Genomic DNA, 6,116 nt, shown 5'->3' on the forward strand with positions numbered 1-6,116 from the left:
ACCTCTCTATTTTCCTCCCTTCCTCCTTCCTCCCTCCCTCCCTTCCTCCCTCCTTCCCTTCCTTCCCTTCCTTCCTTCCCTTCCTTCCTTCCTTCCTTCCTTCCTTCCTTCCTTCCTTCCTTCCTTCCTTCCTTCCTTCCTTCCTTCCTTCCTTCCTTCCTTCTTTCCTCCCTCCCTATCTATAGTTTTTATTGGACTCCTATATCACAGCAATAACACATATTAAACTTATACTTCTCTAAAACCCACATATATTTCTGTATTCATGCCCTAGTTTCACTCTTCTATACTTCTGTTTTGATTTCTTAAGAATGTGAAAGCCTTTGCTTTTTTCCCTATTAAAATATACTGTATTAAACTTGCCCCGTTGATTTATCCTATTGCCATCTTTTCAGATCTTGGTTCTGTCACCCAAAGTGTTAGCTATCCTTATTGTTTTTTTGTTATCTAAAAATCGGATGAGAATTTTCTCTATCCCTTATCCAAGACAATCATATCAATAAAATAAAACAAAGATATTGTTGAATAACAGTAAACCAAATTTCGATTCCAGAGACATTTCACTTGAGACCTGCCTTAAATTTAATTCTGATACTTTAATCACAGTTGATTTTGGTTCTGGTTATTCAGTGAGTTCTGACTTTATATACCTGCAGTATGTCCACCTTATACTCAGGGATATAATGGCAGACTTTTGAAAGTCTTTTCCCTGCATATTTTATTTTAGTAATTATAAACTCTTTCTTGTATGTGTGTATGTATTGTTCTATGTTCTCTTGTGAAATCAAAAGGATTTTGCATTTTATATCATAATCAGATTACTTTCCTTTCTCTCATAAAATTTCTTAAGAAAGCTTTGTGTTCTCTTTGTACAGTTGCTATTCCCCTCTCCTCTTTGTCAGTTTCTCTCTCTCTCTCTCTCTCTCTCTCTCTCTCTCTCTCTCTCTCTCTCTCTCTCTCTCTCTCTCTCTCTCTCTCTCTCTCTCTCTCTCTCTCTCTCTCTCTCTCTCTCTTTCTCTCTCTCTCTCTCTCTCTCTCTCTCTCTCTCTTTCTCTCTCTCTCTCTCTCTCTCTCTCTCTCTTTGCATCTCTCTCTCTCTCTCTCTCTCTCTTTGTCTGTCTTTCTCTCTCTGCAAGTGCTCTGGGGTTGTACTGAGGGGCTCCCCTCCTTGAAATCCTTGGCATTTTAGCATTTGTATTTGCATATAACTATATTAATATTTTTCCCAAGCTTGACAGCCCTCATGCTAGAGGATATGCTGTTCACCTGCTCATGCCCTTGCCCAGAGTATACATTGAGGAAATGGACTTGACCAGTGTGGATTCAGTCCTGCCTGGCACTATCATGTATGCTGACCTCCTACCCTAATTTTTCTCTTGGATCTCCTTTCCTTTTTGTTGATGAGATGAATCAGATTTTGCTGCTTTTCATAGGGTGGATGGAAGAGGTAGGCAGGGTGTTTTTAACAAAAGCATTCTTGGTGCTTTCTAATTAAGGTCAGATCCCAATCAGAAGAAAGAATTTTTTTTTTACCACACCTTATTCACTTCCTTTTCCCTTAGTTATAAGTGACTTGGAGGAGATGGCAGGAAGGGTAAAGAATCCAAAGAATCTTAGGTGCAAGACTAAAAATATGTGTTCTGGGATGTGAAGACTGGTAAAACTCAAGGATGCTGAATGAGAAGTTTAAGGATTACTGTATATTCTCTGGGGTCAATTCAGAAGGACTTTCCCTTGTCAGGTTTCTTCTTCCTCAAACTCTAAATTCATCTTTAATTAATTCACATCTGGTGCATAATTCCTTTTTTCCCTTGAAAACTCCAAAGTTAAAATGACTAAGCCATCTTGTTGATCATAGGAGTCCAGAGGTCTGAAGAAAAACATGCTAAAAATCAGAGCCCTCCAAACTGGAATTGCCTGCCTTAGAAGGTAATAAGTTCTCTTTCATTAGAAGTCTTCCATAGAATGTTGCATCACTTATCAAGTGTATAGTTGGTATTCTTGACTTCTGAAATTGCTTCAAACTCTGAGATTCAGTGACTATACCTTTAGATATGTAAACAAAATTATTGAGTACTATTTAATAAAAATATCATAAATATCTAACAGAGCTGCCATGCTTCTTAGATACATTGGAAACATATCTATCCTGGAGAAAATAAGCAAATGGGTGGATCTGTGAAAAAATATTTCTCATTTTGAGACTGGAAGTAACTTTGTGTAAATATTGTTATGTGATGAAGTAACCAAGGTGTGGTAGATAGCTAACACTGGAAAGAGAAAAATATAGGTTCAAGTCACTGGCACTGTGACTCTGGACACATTATTTCCAAGAGTTGTAGGCAAGCCTCTGAGAACATAAGCCACAGAGAAGATATCAAACTGATTTGGGAGAGGGAGTGTCCTCATCTGAGATATCTTTATATTGTTGAACACACAGACATAGTCCCACTTTCCTATTTCTATTACTCTATGCATTGTAGCTGCCTGTGAGGGCCTTTGTGAGAGATTTTCTCAGACATATCCATGATGGAAAGTGAGGGACATCAATTTGGGAATACATATAAAGCTGTGTTGCAGAGGAGGCCTCGTAAATGCTGGTGCCAAGGGCCCTGAAAATTAGTGAGAGGAGTGAAAAACAACTGGATCCCTGTTAGATTTGTGGGGATTTTGTGGTGGCCAGACAGAATATGATTCCTGAAAAATTTTGATGGCTTCAAATGAATACCAGACATGGGACCACCAAGATAAAAGGAGGATTGTGTTAGCCAATAAGCTATGTGCCAGGCATTAAGGCCAGCCCTAAGAGGATCTTAGATAAGATCCTCCAGCTCTTTTAACAAGATCATTCTACCCAGTAAATTTGTTCTGTACTTTTATCTCTTTGCCTTAGATGTGACTAAAAGCCTTTTTAAAAACCACTCCTGGTTCTGGGTGAGCTACTATAAAGAAAGGGTGACAACAATAAAGATCAGTGTTCAATTCAATAAAAATCAACAAACATTTATTAAGTGCCCACTATGTGCAAATTAAACATAGTAACAGAGGAAATAATACATTCTGGTCAGGGTTCAGAATTTTGGCCTGAGTTCTTTTTGGCCCAGAGTTAGCTCTCATTTCCTGAAAACCTCAGAGAAGAGAACTGATACAATGTGAAGACTGAGGAACAACAAAGTGGAATAAGCCAACTTACTGTATCAGAGAAAGATTTTAAACAAACTTTTTTTTTTCAACTCAGTATTTACTGATCTCTTTTGTTTTGTATTATCGGAATATTTCTCTCCCTTCTTCAACCTGTAAAACCTCTTTTGTGACAAAGAAAAAGAAAGAGAAAGAGAAAAGCATTTCAGCAAAATTAAACAACGCACTGCCTGATTCTGACCTATAATCCTCATATCCCATCAAATACATGCATGCACATATGCACACACACACACACATACACACTTCTGCAAATAAGGGACATAGACCCATTTTCTTATCTATCATCTGGAGACAAGGTTAGTCACTAAAACTATAAAACATTCACTTTTGGGTTTTTATTGGGAGGTGGGAAAATATTGTTCTTTTCCGTTTCTTTTTATGTTGTACTTATTATATACATATAATTTTCCTTGTTCTGCTTCCTTTTTTCTGTGTCAATTCATATATGTCCTCCCATGTTTCTCAAATTCTTCCTATTCTTCATTTCTTATGGTCCAATAATGTCCATAACAATTTAGTCATTTTAAAATTAATGGGCATGTGCTATCCTTCTGGTTTTGTGCTATCAAAAATGTAAATAAAAATATTTTGGTCATATTGGGCCTTTATTTTAATGGATTTTTATTCTTTTTTCTTTTTATATTATGTTTCCCCTATATGTTCCATATATCCTCCTAGAGAGGCATTCCTAATATTAAAGCATTTAAATAGGGGGAAAAAAAGAGGAAGAAGAGAAAAATCATTCAGCCAAATCAATCCACATATCAAAAGAAATAATGTTATACCATCTCAAGTCAAGCATTAATTAAAAGCTTATGATGTTTCAGGAATTGGGATAAGCACTATGAATACAAAGAAAGAAGGAAAATAACATCCTTGCTTTCAAGGATTTAATTTTTTATTTAATTTTTAAATTTAATTTTAATTTAATAATAACAATTTTAAATTGTTTTCAATTTTATTGAGATAATCCATATCCCATACCATTGGGAAATGAATGACTGTTAGTCATATATTGGTATTACTTCTATATGTATCTTAGATATTATATGGTTATTGTTCATAGTATATGACTTTTCCAAATTTAAAGTTTCTCATCTTCTTTTGATTGCTTTTTTTTAGCAAAAAAGTATTTCAATATAAATTTCTAACTTAAAGACAAAAATTTCTTTTTTAAAAGATAAAATTAATAATGTTCATTAAATGAACAAATTTTAATTAAGCAAAATTAATGTACATAAGATAAGAAAGAGAAGCATTCAATTGGGTACAAAAATTGTTGAATAAGGTTTCTCTGAGAAGAGTTTATATCTTATATACCCATCCACACAAACACACACACTCAACTAATAAAAATATATAAGAGCAAAAAGCACTTCCTAAAAGAGTTGTCAGAAGGTATGAATAATTTTCAAAACAATTGCAGACTATTAAAACTATGTGAAAGAATGTTGCAAATCACTAATAATAACAAAAATGAAAATGAAAACAGCTTTAAGGTTTATCTCATAGCCAGTAAATTGGCAAATATGACACAAGATATGACTAGTTATTGGGGTTGTGTAAAGAGAAGCAAACTGATGAATTGTTGATGGAGATGTGAATTAGTTTTACCATTGTAGAAAACAGTTTGGAATTGTATGAAGTCACTAAAATTTTCACCTTTTATCCCATAAATTTCATTGCTATGGATATACCTCCAGAAGGTTAATGACCATGGGAACATCTCCATATACACCAAAATGTCATGGCAACTCATTTTCTAGTAGCCAAGACCTGGATGCAAAGTAGATGCCCATTGATTGGAAAATGGTTAGACAAATTGTGATACATCGATGTAATTAAATATTATTGTGTTATAATAAATTATAAACATGATTAATATAGAGAAACCAGGAAAGATTTACATTAATGAATACAAACTGAAGCAAGCAGAACTAAGAAGACTACCTAGATAATGTCTAACATTATATAAAAGGAAAAGGAAACCCTAAATCCCCCCAAATTTTCATATCTGAGATAGATGTTGCATATCCATGTACTGAAATAGATAGAAGATATATGAGAAGAGATCACTCCTGGCTACTTTGAAGATGTGGGGGTCTTTGTTTGTGAAATATTTCATATGATAACCCCTCTTTAAAAATAAATTTATTGGTTTTGCTGATTTTTTTTCCTTTTACTTTTAAAAAGGCTTTGTTACAAGGGGCAGCTTTCTGGGAAGAGGAACACAAAGAGAATAGGGAGGAAATATAAGCACTGTCAAAACAAAAGATTTTATTAAAAAAATCTTTTTTTTTTCTTAAAGCACACATGGCATAGAGGCAGATTTTCTGTCCAAAAGTAAGTGGCGGCTTGGAAAGCAGAACTCTAATAACTTTTCCAACACATGCTGGCACCTGCGGGCTCTCCTTTCCCATGGGTGGGTGATAGTTATGTCCAGAATTGCTATGAAAATGCCCTCTGTCATAATGAGTGCCTGGTGCACTGTTGGTGCTCAATAAATAATGGATAATGATAGGATAGATTCTCACCTTAACAATGAAGTGGCAAATTTGTTGAATTTTCCTATAGAGTTCTGTGAGATGTGAATTCCCATGGAAGTACATGGTATAAGGATCTGACCCAATAATAAGAGGTGATGACAAAGGCCTCCAATCCAATATGTTTGGTGAAGGGGAAATCTCAGCTTTTGTCTGCTGAAGCTGACTATTTTTCATCAGCTATACACCAATGGAGTTATATGCTTGGTGAAGGTTGTCATTCTGAAAATACCCTGAGCACTTCAGTTTGCCTGTGGCTTATTTCAGTTGGGACTGCTATCTTCTGGCATTGTTAATTATATTTATGAAAAGATGCTTTTCTGTAGAAAGAAATTGGAGCAGATAAGGATGTCTGCTGTACAGATGACA

Source organism: Monodelphis domestica, chromosome 3 (genome assembly GCF_027887165.1).
Source record: "Monodelphis domestica isolate mMonDom1 chromosome 3, mMonDom1.pri, whole genome shotgun sequence".
NCBI classification, from domain to species: Eukaryota; Metazoa; Chordata; class Mammalia; order Didelphimorphia; family Didelphidae; genus Monodelphis; species Monodelphis domestica.